Source organism: Rhagoletis pomonella, unplaced genomic scaffold (assembly GCF_013731165.1).
Source record: "Rhagoletis pomonella isolate Grant_MI unplaced genomic scaffold, Rhpom_1.0 Rhpom_scaffold_00013, whole genome shotgun sequence".
Lineage (NCBI taxonomy): Eukaryota > Metazoa > Arthropoda > Insecta > Diptera > Tephritidae > Rhagoletis > Rhagoletis pomonella.
The window spans coordinates 7,163,819-7,176,665 of record NW_023458567.1 but is presented as its reverse complement, the minus strand read 5'-3'; the positions used below and the strand labels follow the sequence as shown (position 1 = coordinate 7,176,665).

At 31.7% G+C, this 12,847-nt stretch overlaps 1 protein-coding gene across 2 annotated transcripts in view; it reads right to left on the bottom strand.

Annotated features, from left to right (window-relative positions):
- LOC118748682 overlaps positions 1 to 12,847 on the bottom strand; it is an 83,566-nt gene that overhangs the window by 18,082 nt on the left and 52,637 nt on the right. The window contains exon 4 of one of the 2 annotated variants that reach the window (XM_036483279.1): positions 2,913 to 2,971. The exons of the other annotated variant lie outside the window; for it this stretch is intronic. The gene's annotated coding sequence lies outside the window, so the exon portion shown is untranslated. The remainder of the gene's footprint in view (positions 1 to 2,912; positions 2,972 to 12,847) is intronic. 2 annotated transcript variants of the gene reach the window in all.

Here is a 12,847-nt window from a genome sequence, read left to right as displayed (position 1 = left end):
TGAAATATCCAAATTTTAACTTGTTTTTATGAATTTCTATGCATAAAGTAAAGTTTTAAATTACACTTCTAATTGTTTTTACTTGAAATAATTATTTTGCATCAAATATGTATTAAAATTCTATATTTTACTCAAATTTAATGTTTTTAATTTGAAATTAGTACCTGGCACAGTTCCTGCTTTCCACGGTTAAGGCAAATGATAATTCTAGGGAGCCTCGCTTATCAAATTGTTGTACAATTTTGTATCAAGTATTAAAATTTTCAGCACTTAGAGATGGTATGTTTTCTCTTGAGCTGCTTTACCGGCAAATTTTTTAAGTTTGCCGAATTTCTTATTCTTGGCAAAAACTTCTTGACTCCTTCTGTATTTACAAGATTTTTCAAAGCCTCAGGCAATGTAAATTTCGATGCAAATTGGTTTGAATAAAAATTTTTCTGTGATTGGTAAAAAATTTCAGTAACTAAAAGATTTTTTTTTTCAAATAGCACTATTTTTTATTGCCTCCTTCGAACGAGGTTTCTAACCCCAGATTCCCTCCGACTAATTGCCCATATATTACGTCGCACAAGTACAACCGCCAAAGGCAACCACTTAGCAACACTTAACCTCCTTCAAAGTGCTTCTAGCGCATTTTCCAACGACTTCAATTGCAGCCTGCTAACCGCGTCGAGTACAAAAGACATAAGCAGCGAACCCGCTAAAATGCAGTTGAAGAGTTTAACTTTTCAGCAACTGTCAGCATTACTTTTCCACTACTTGACGCTACCACTCGCTGCATTTTCCTTTGCGCTTACACTCCTACACTCTTCCAACTCTTTTGCTTCCTCAACTCCATTGATAATAAGGCACTTTCCACAAATAGTTACAACAATTTTCAACTATTCAATTGCAGTTAGTTAAAAGCCATTACAAAGCAATCACAATTTCTCTATGCACCACTCGCTAAATAACAATGGCTACAAAAACAACAACCAAGTAATATATTCTTGCACATTTTACATCCTCTTGACCCACATTTCGAAGTTGCTTAGCTGGCATGCTGATGGCCTGTCGCCACAGCTGTTGGACAACGCCAGTCCATGTATGTATGTATGTATGGGTAAGTGCACATCTACATGCATATATTTGCATAGATTCTTCGTTGCATGCACAATACCTAAACTATGCATACGCGCGTGCCGCCGCTACACTGTACGGCAGAATGGCCGAATGACGTGCCGCCGTTAATGACATTTGTGTGACATTTGTGTGCAACGCAACTAGCGTGCGTAACAGCAGCGGTAACCACACACAACAGTACACAACTGCATGTGAATTCTAAGCCAAATGCGAAATAAAGAAAAAGGAAAATTAGAAAAACATAAAAAAAAAATCGGCTGACATATGGCCACATTAGCTGATTGCCACAACGGGCGCTTGCAAACAGTAATGTCAGTCAGACAGTTAGTAAGTTAGCCAAACAACCAACCAGCAAGCAAGGAAACAGGTGAATATGGTACGTCGTGCCACATGAAACACTACTTTGGTGCAACGCGCGGCCTGGGCTGCCATTTTGCGCGGGCCAGCTCAATTTTCACAATTCACAGCTGTCACTCAGCGCTGATGGCAACAGCTTTGGTTTTGGTTTAAATTGAAAGCTATGGTCGCTTGGAAATGTTTTTGTTTTCGATCCACAAAATGCTTATGCTGTACAATAACAACAACAACAATATTACAGCAGTATTAAAGCCACCTGAAGCATACAAGTGACCTAGTGCGCAATTTTGGTGCGTCGCTGTCTTATTTCAGGCTTCGGTTGCGCTGCGGCCAAGCCGCCTTTTCTAAGCATGGCGCACTGACGACGCGAGGCAAAACATTTCCTCTGCCAACGCTTTTCACTTCGTTTGCTATGCATTTTTGTCGCACGCATCCATGTGTTTTAGTTTGGTTTCTGTGAAATGAAATCCAAACGGGTTGCTTTGTGCCACATTGCGGTCAGGTGATTTACTAGTCTCCATTGGGAATTCTGGGCGTGTGTAGGTGAGTGTTGTTATATGCCAGAATTTTGGGTTAAAGTGGCTGTAAGTTGAGAACTCTTTTCGTTCACGTTCACTCGCCTACAGAATACATAAATGCTTGCTGTACTGAGGTCCGCCAAAAAGTCAAGTATTCACAAAAATTAAAGTATGTTTAAAAGGATTTATAAATTTACGTTTTTATACATTTTTCGATATATAAACAACCAAGCTACTTTGATTTGTATGAATAAGGCTATTAGTTTGCAGCATTCCTAGAATAAATACGTGGGGAGATTTTGATCTTAAAATTGAAAGGTGGGGAAGTGTGGTCTGGGAACCAAAGAATGCCCTTATATTTAAGAGATTGTAAAGCCAAAAAAAAAACATAGGTCAGGCACATAACTGCTGTACACTCCAGCGCACCATGTGAGCTTTGAGAACCAATTTCCACCCAATCTGCTTATTAAGAAAAACCTAAATTTTCTCTGCCAATGATTTTGCTTTTCTTCTTCCTGCATACAACTTTTACTGTCACTTTTTATATCTATATATTTTGGGTTTTCTCTTTCCGCAATTCAAAATTCAAATTTGTTCTTCTTCATACTAATGCCAAATAAATCAGAAATTCATTTCATGCTCTAATAAACTGCATGGTACTTCCAAATTATCCAGTTACATATAATGCAATTCATGTCATGCATGATGGCGCGATTTATTAAGAAGTTAGTAGGCGTTATAAAAAGCATAAAAAAATAAACGCTTTCTCCCTCAAAAAATCAAACAATACTTTCGTCGGAGTAAAGCACCAAAAGAAAATTTAGAAAAGCAGAAATATGAAAAAATAAATTTTGTATTTTCTGCAAGCACTAGAGCACAATTTTTGTATGAAATTTAAAATAAATTATAGCTTACCTTTATGCTATTTTTTTTAGAGAACCGTCACAATGCCCTTGTGACTTTCGGTAGGTGAACTGTAATGAAAAAAAAAATTGCGAATTTAAAAGAGGCCGTATAAAAGTTTCCTAAGTAATAGTTGCACAATCCAAAGAAATATTTCGAAAAAAAGAAACAAAATTTAGTACTTTTAAAAATTTTAAATTTTTGTATAAAATAGAAAAAGGAACTTTAGGATGCAAATACATACTTACATATAATAGTTTAAAATTCTTTGGCGAAGATGTCTTCCAAAATTTTTGGAAGCAAGTAAATTAAAAATTTGCAAAACTTTCCAAGCATATTAAAAAATCTGAATAAATTTCAAAAGTTGGCAAAGTGTTCCATATTATTAAAAATTCGAAATACGTATTAGAAATTAAAAAAAAAATGTTAAAAATATTCAAAACGTATATTGAAAACCTTTTAAAACATATAAATACATTTCGAAATTTGTATATCACATTTTTAGAGTGAAAAGCTACTAAGTCCACTTTTTATGAAAAATCACATTTTGATATAGGGGAAAAGATAAATTAACAAGTAATTTTTAATAAACAACAAAACCGACTTCAGTTCTGATATAAAAAATTAAGATTACCGCTAATTTTTTCATGATCCAACGATCGGATCTAAACCAAATTAGTACGGGACCACCTTTTAAAAAAGAATTGTAGAAATCGGTTAAAGTGGACCAAAGTTATGGGGTAACATATCTACATAAAAAAAAAATATTCCGACGAATTGATAACTTTCTCTTTTTTTTGAAGTCGGTTAAAAATGCATAGTTTCGAAAAGGGCCAATTTACTTGTGACTTTTTCTCGTTTATATTCCAGGAAAGGCAAATTTTCTATGTCCGAAAGAGGCACCGAATACCCGATAAGGTAAAACGATACGAAATCATTGAATACAGATCGAACTCTTCTGAAAGGTATGTAATAATTATAATTTAAAATTAAAAAATTTGCAAAACATTCCAAAAATATTAAAAGTTCTAAATAAGAGGAATTTTAAAATTGGGCAAAATGTTCCAAAAATTAATACAAATAAATATATGCATTTAAAAAATTTTATTTTTAAATAGGAAGCTTAAAATTTGGCAAAAGTTTCCAAATATTAAAAAAAAATCCAAAATTTTTTTTTTTAAACCAATAAATTTAAAATTTTGCGAAACGTTTCAAAAATTTTAAAAACTCTAAATAAATTTCAATTATATCTTTAGAGTTAACAAATTTAAAATTTGGCGAAAATATTAGAAGCAGTAAAAATTCTAAATATATCTTTTTAATAGATTGAATTTTTATTAATGTATTTATTTTCAGTTTTTTAAATTTAATTACTTTTTTAAGTAAAAATTGAATTTCAAACATATTTAAAAAATTTTAATGAGCAAATATATTTCAAAAATTTTAATCAGCTTTTTTAAGTTTAAATACTTTTTCAAGTAAAATTTAAACTTAAAATATATTCTAATATTTTAATGAGCTTCAGGCCGTTTTAATAACTTTTAATGACTGACCACAAGCTCAGCAAATTTAGGAAAACAACACAAATTACCAAAACAGAGAAATTAAAATATAGATAAAATAATAAAGTCTCAATAAAGAAAAATACCAATAATTTCTAGAAATCACATTTTCTAAAATTCAAAAATTTTATTTGTTTTAGATAATTTTTTGATTTTCTTTAAGCTGAGTAGCGAAACGTTTGAGAAAATATTTTACAAAAAACCTTAAAAAATAAGAATACCAGATGAATTTAACAGAATTTCTAATTTTATGCCAAAATAAAAATTCTTTCAAAATTGCATACATGTCACATAAGTCCACAAAAAAATGTGTACTGGAAAATTTGAACTTCCAAAAAAGTTTTACTACATAGTTTGAATATTTTATTTTAATTTGTTCTGTATTTTATTATTTATTTTTATTTTTCAAAGCATCTGTGTGGTGGAAGACGATTAATACCGAATTCTATCTTTGAGCCTGCAAAAGGGGCAACGAAAATCATGTCTATAAACTATACAAATTTAATAGTTTTTTGAAAAATAAACTATTATTTGGTAAAAAGTATAGTTGTGTGAAAAAGAGTCCAATTTTGTTTAAGATGTTATTTATCTATTGAATTTTTGTAAGCATATTTGCATTTTCCACAAAAAAAGTGATTTTATAAAACTAGCAAAAAAACGCTGTGTCTACACATTTGCATATAACATTTTCAGTACCAACATTTTCATGCTCATTTTTCGTGAAAAAAAACCGCAAAAACACCACATTTTTTCTACATATCAGCAGGCGAGTGCTAGAATTTTCATTACAAGTCGCTTTTTTGGTTTTATTTTATTTGCAACACCAGCAGCAATTCGGAAAAAGCGAAAATCGAAATAAAAGATAACCTTAACAAACTTACTAGCATTCGCAACCAAAAGGAAACAAAACAAAAACAAAGGAAATTACAGTAAAAGAGAGCATGCAAAAAAAGTAGAAACTTGGCATTAGAGACAATGAGCAATGGTAAACAACTGGGTTCTGCGCAGCGACTGTGGCAACAATAACTAACCAACCAACCAACCGACTGCATGCGGTGTTGCAAGGCGGCGATAAATGAAGCAAACTGAATGCAGCAGCTAGCGTACCCACATACCAAGCTATGCGCAAATGTTCATTTTTCATTAAATATTTCCATGCATGTGTGTGTGTGTGCGCGAGCGTGCATGAAAGTGGCCACTCTGGCAACAGCGCAGCAGCGGCTTCGAATGTTCCTTTTGTGCTTGTTGCAACAACCATTTCACTTGGCATTGTTCCTGTGGATGTTGCACTTATTGCTGTTGCTCATGTTGCTGCTGCTCTTGCAGTTGCTGTTGTTGTAGTTCGTCTTGTTTCCGTTGTTGTTAGAAATATTTTAACAAGCCAGAGCGTTGTTTATGACACCAATGAAGCATAAAGTAGTCAGGTCGACGAGCGCATAAATAAAACTTATGGCCCAGCATTGCAATTGTGGCAGAAGTTGAACGACACGGCGAATGAATGTTGAGCGATAAGCATAAATATTTTTCTTTTAGTTTCAGTTTTTTTTATTACTTTTTAAAGATAAAATTTTAAAGAGAGCATAAATAAGCGGTAGTTATTTATTTTGTATTTTTTGTACGTTGGCTTTTGCGTTATTTAAAACATCAAAGCACAGAAAAAGTATACATTTTTGTTCAGCGTAAAAATTACGAAATTGCATTGAAAAACTTTGAAATGGAAAACACCATTTACTTTTGTGTTCGAAGGTGAATAATTCCGATTATTATAATATTTTGCATTAGTGGTATTTCTTTACCGTGAAAAGCCCACTTTTAAAGTGCGCTCGAATATATCGAAATTTTCACGATAATGAAAATCTGCATTTTAAAAATACGTTACCACAACTCTAGTCAAGTTTAGAAATTGTAATATATGTATTTATATTCATATATTTTGAATTCCAAAACCATCTTTGTAGATTTGCGATTTTGAACTTATGAAAAAAATTTTATGTGTATTCAATTCCAACTCATTTCATTTAGTGATACTTGGCAACCTCTCCAAATAAAAATTCTGATCTGAAGAATTTTTTAAGCATTTATTTTTCTTAGTTTTTTGAATATATCTAAGATTTATTTAATGAATATTTCATTTGATTAACTTCTAATCTTGGTAAGCTGCTGACAATTCTATATATTTTTATCTGTTAATTGCAAATTTGACCTTTTTCTGTTAATTGATAAAAAAATATAATTTTTAAAACCTTGTTGGCAACCATGTGATAACTTCGCTCCCTTTTTCGATATACATACATACGTATATAATATTTTTTAGGAGCATATAATGAAAATTAGTATTATTTACTTTTAAAAATAAATTTTTTTATTCTAAAAAAAAATATTTTTAAACAATTAGAAATCTACAGAAAAAATAGTGTTAAAAATATGCGTGGCAACCCCTTCAAAAAAATTATTTCATTCAAAGCTAGCTTTAAATATTTTTGAGGTTGAAAGAACTCATATGAAAAACTAGTTAGAAAACCCTACTAAATAATTTGAAAAAAAATTATAACTTTATTCAACAATTTTATCGAGTATTTATAATTTTCATTAAATAAAAAAATATGCATACACTTGTCAAAAATTTGTAAATGAAAAGTAATTGTTTTAGTTATTGGTTAAAAATTTTTGTTAAAATACAAAAAATAAAAGTAATTTTTATATTTAAACAAATAATTTGCGTTCTTTTTTAAATTTCAAAAAGTGCTTTTCAACTAAAATAATTTTAAAATAGTTAAAACACGACTTCCACTCATTTCTGAATTGATTTTATTAGTTATGAAAATAAAAAAATAAAAATTATTACGAAAAATGTGTTTGGAAAATAATCGAAAACATCAGAAATTTTTAAAAATAATAATAGTTTTAATTTAATAAAAATATTTTTGAATAAACAAAAATTATTTCAATCAAATAAAAATAATTTTAATGAAATAAAAATGATTTTCAATATATTAAAAAAAATAATAATTAAATATAAATAATATTCATTAAATAAAAATAGTTTTAATTATTAAACCAATTTTTGGTATACCCTATTTGGGAGCGAGTTCTTGACTCTTTCAATAATAAATATAATTTCAATATGTGTTATTAAAAAAAAATATTGCCAACTTTTGGGGAAAAATGTATACTAATAATTAAAATAACATGTGGTAACTCTGTTTAAAACAAAGACTAAACCAATATTACTACACACATATCATCTCTTTGGTAACCATATTTTAAATTAATTTTTTTAAATAGAATGGATATCCTCGCCTACCGAAAGGTCTTATCGATCCCAGCGCTCAGAAAAAGCCCCTTCCCAAACCTGTAAAATTAAATTAAAAAAAAAAAACATTCCATACAACCCAGCTCCTCATGCCACCTTATACCCACCCATCGTTTGCCGAAATAGCCCCTTCCCGCGTGCAGCCAGTCAAAATATTGCCACTTCAACTAACAAAAGACTTAAACAGCGAACTTGCAACTCACCTGTTCTAAATCACGCCGTTTAACACGAACACATAGAACTGCACACACCTTGATAGCAAGCTAAGCTTTTCAGTACGCTTTTGTGCGCTATTTTTCCTTGGAAAATCTTCACATTAAAGTCCGCTCGTTGCCAACACGCCCCAATCTTATCTAGTGCCACCACCAACAACAACAGTTGCAAAAACACTGCCACCGCCACCATCATCAACTTTGCAATTTAGGTATAAACTCATTTTCTATCTATCACACTCGCCCCGGTGCCCCAACTCCCTTCTCAATCGTCTTTTTCTGTCATGGCTCGCAGTGTTAGGGCGTGTTTTTTTGCCATTCTTAACGCTTTTCTTTGGCAACTTATGCGCAGCGCAGAAAAAAGCGAGATTTTCATCTAATGCCAAGCGAATGGCCCAGCAGTGAGTGGACGAAGAAGTGTTGGCTGAACTGGGCAATCTCGCAAGCAGCAATTGATGGACCCTCAGAAGGCTCTACTAGTCGCCAGCTGTGTGATGTGACTGCGGCCGTGGTGTGGCGTGGATGCAAAGACGAATTCGCTGGTGGCTGGAGATGAGTTTTTGTAGCAGAGGTAATGGTGATGCTGGTGCTGGTGCTGGACTAATGTATACAAACACATGCATACATATGTTTATGTAAGTGTTAAGAGCGCACGAAATTCCTTGGAAAAACAGATAAGATAGCAAGGCGGGTGAAGGTGAAGGCGGCAAAGCAGCAGCAGAATGAATAAAAAATATTTAGCTGCTGTTCGCTGCAGTTGTTTTTATTTTCTTTTATTTTTTTCTGACTCCTGTAACTACACAAATGAAAAGTGACTACTAGCTTGGTAGCTATGTACATCCTAGTGGTACCTTTAGCATTTAGTGCCTTTTAGCAGCGCTAGTTCAATGAACCACACAGAAACTGCAACTAAAAAACGTATGCGCTCACACTGAAGCAAAAAATATGTAGTGTTTTTCTTCTGCCAATAAACTCACAAATCAACGCAAATGCGAAATATATACAATTGTATAAATGTATACACATATATACAAGGTAGCTGAGAGCTCCTTTTGATTGTGGTTAAGAGATCAGCCTGAGGTCAGGCGGAAATCTTTTGCTTTTGTTGCGTGAGCATTTTAGCTCCATCGACATTTTCATGATTCTTAGAAGAGGGTGTATGCTTCCTTAAGTGCCAGTGAAAATCATATTAGATCTGCTTAGGTCCAGTTTGGATAGGTTAGTTAATGATTTTTAATGATGTACATGCATACATACATAACTTAATTCACAAACACCCTAACCAAACAAATTTTTTATTTTACAGGGGAAGCAAAAAGCGTTATAATAAGAGTATCAAAAACAAGTAGGGCGTTTTACAAAGTTGCATGTAACTCCGTTGCTTTTTGGTACTAACACTTAAAAATTAATATTGAAAGTGTATTTTAATAAATCCTAATAAAATCTGTAATAAAACGCAGTTCGAAAAAAGTGTTGGTTGGTTGGTTGGGTCTTGTGAATTAAGGTATGTATGTATGTATGTGAATATGTATCCAGCTAGGTATACCCAATTTAATGTTTTAGAATTGGAGCGCGATTGATTTACTTAAGGGTTGTAATTTCGTTAGTTTCTGAAGTTGTTCTCAATTTTTAAATGCATTTTTGTATTTATGAATTTTTTTGCAATTTTTTACATTCATTATTTAAGTTTTCATAGTTTCATAGATATTTTTTTTTTAAATTAAAATTCTAAATTTTTCTTTGAAATCATATTTAAAAATTCGCTTGATTCTGTAAACTCTTTAAAGAAGTTATAAAAAAAGAGGAACAAATTTTGTTGCATCATAAATTTTCATTTTTTTTTTTTCAAATCAAATAAAACTGCTAGAAGAATATTCTGGAACAGGGAGTCTTAGATTTAAATAACTTAAAATTTTTGCGAGAAAAGTAACGTTAAAAAAATCTTTAATTTTTGTTTTGAACTTTGTGTTGGTTTTTTTTTTAAATTGTTTATCATTAGTTAATATTTCATTAAAAATCTTAAAAAACATAGTAGTCACTATACAATTTTAAATTAAAGAAAATATGATTTAATTATTTTTTATAAAAATTAGGTTATATATTTTAAACTCGTATGTACATACATACCAATGTACAATAAACAAAAAATTTATAACGCAACTTAATAAAAAAAGTCTCGAGCTGTTATTTTCTAAATTCTATGTTTTGTTTTAATTTTTTATTCTTATTTTCAAGTAATTTATAGTGAAAATGTTTGAACCCAAGTTCTTCATAACCCAAATCCTAAAAATTTGAAATGCTATAAATTTTTCCACTTAAAACCCTTACCAGCTTTAAAGTTTTCAGTTAATTTATATGCCTTTTTTCTGCATGAGCCCCTTCTATATTTTTACATGCCTTCCATTACTCGCGCTATGACTGTCAATTTTTTCGCTAGCACTATAGCCAGCCAAAATATCGCACTTTCCTGCAATGTATTGCCTTTTTTTTATTTTTTCCTATTTTCTTTTTTTCGCCCTTCTATCGCACCCCAGTTGTTGTTCGTGTATTGCTGCTTGTATGTTGTTTCACTTGCTATTTGCCACCAGCAAGCCACTATAACACTTTTACCTGCTGCCATCGCTGCACTGCGCTTTGACATTGCTCGAACATTTGGTAGTACAAGCATATGCCATGAAGTTTGTCGCTTAAGTCTTTCGTTGCCACCACGGCACTGCACCGCCATGTAAATGGCTTGCCAAGTAAGATAGTAGTTGTGTGTTTTGGGCTGCTTTTAGTTGCCATTTATTTGCCAAAACTTTGGAAAATGCCTTGCACACGAAAAGGGCAAACGAGAGCAGCAATAACAACCGCAGCCGCTGATAGTAAGGCGACGACACTGCCAGCACTGAGGCTTGCTTGCTTTATTTTGTGGGGATCTCTGTTTGGAGAAACAACGAAAAAGACAAGAAAATATTGTTGAACAGCGTTTGTGGCAGCCAGTTAATAGCTACATTAGTTGCTTTTGTTATTGCTGTTTTCGCTCTTGTGTCGCTCTGGTGTCACTGGTAGCGTTGCTACTATGCTGCTAACATGCGCGGGCGTGAAATGTAAATTTAGCGCACACGAAAAAGTTGTTTTTATTGCTGTTGCTTGTATTTTGGGACATTTTTCGCTGAAGTTTTTAGATCTCTAGTAGTTTTGAACGGTTACTTAGAAAAGGAAAAGTTAACGCTGGTGGGAAATTTGTAGCTGGAAATGTTAAAAGTACCACAGCATCCTGAATGATGACAGAGAAAGTAAGTTATGGGCTTTTTGGCAGAGTTTATTGTTGTACAGAAAATATTTTTTTTAAACGTCGAGTCGTTAAAATTGAATTGGTCTAGGCGTTTTTATGGTAAAATGGGAAAAAAGCTTCATATTGAATTTTGAAGAATTTGCAATTGTAAATAAGAGCCATTGTTACAAGAAAAATATCTGAAGAAAATATCGCTGGCCATTTCGAAACAATTGGCGATTACAATGCCTTAATGCGTTTTGGTTATCGATATTATTTAAAGATACTTTTGTTTTAAAATATAGTAGTTAGCACAGTTTTGTATAGGTAGATTTATCGATATCATTGTCGTTAACATTCGACGATATTTTTATCGATTTTTTTTTAATTTATACATATTTTTCCCGATAATGTTCGTTAACGTTTTCATCGATATATCATTTATGATTTTGACGGCTTAGCTTCTCATGTGTTGACTTTTATCGAAATTATTATCGATATTTTTTTGCAAATTTTTTCGACATATTTATACATATTGCTTCAAATATCATTTCAGATAATATTCGCCGTAATTTTTATTGAACATTTTTTCTGCTAAACTGTTCAGTTGTGCTTAGTTTATTTACACATACTCCTTAGCAATTTTCTAAAACAAAAAAAAAAAAAAACAACTACAAAATCACCAGCTGCATCAACTTTTCTTAAACAATTCATTTGCCTGAACCTGTTCTAAAAGTGGGTTAATTCTAACCTGTTTACGGTAAAGTGATGGCAAGTGACAAGCGACGATAAATGAGCAGCGGTAAGCAGGCGAGAAAATATAAATAAACAAGTAAAACAAGAAAACTATATACATACATACATATGGATGTAGTATGTGGAAGCAACTAAATAACAGCTGTGGGGACAAAAATTAATCAGCCAAAAAGTGAAAGAGTATAAAATAAATACGAAAACTTCGAAGACATTTGGCGCCGCGAAATATTAATGGCGGAAAGTGGCTGCTGGAAACCAGAATACATTCTTAATCAGCAACGGTAATAAAGCTATAAAGGCAGCAGAAGGTGCAGCATAAATAAAAGCTCCAAAATATGCCATTGCAGGAATTCGTGAATTTTACGTAAAAACAAATTTTTTGAATATTTTTTTTTGCTTTGTTTTTCCTATAATTTTTTTTTTACTTATTTTCAGAACGTTTTTGGAGAAGGTTTTACAGTTTGTTTGAAATTTCAGTGAACCTAATATAAGGTTTCCAAAAATTTTCAGATAATTTTTTCAAGTCATTTCAGTTTTTATTTTATATTGCCTGAGTGTTTTCATTAATTTTAAAAAAATTTTAGAAAAGTAAGCAATTTTCGTTTTCAAAATATGTATAAAAAATGTGCTTAGAAGTTTTGTAGGTTAACTAGCCTACATTTCGACAATTTGACAAAAACTGTTAGAAACAAATTTTCGAATTTTTTTGATGGTAGGCTCAAAATGAAAGCTCTTTCATAAAGTTGAAGAAAAAAAAAATTTTTTTTCATGGCTTATACATATGTAAATGTGTTAAAGTAAGTATTTGTCAATGTTATTGTGGCTTGTTAACATTTTATTTTTAAATA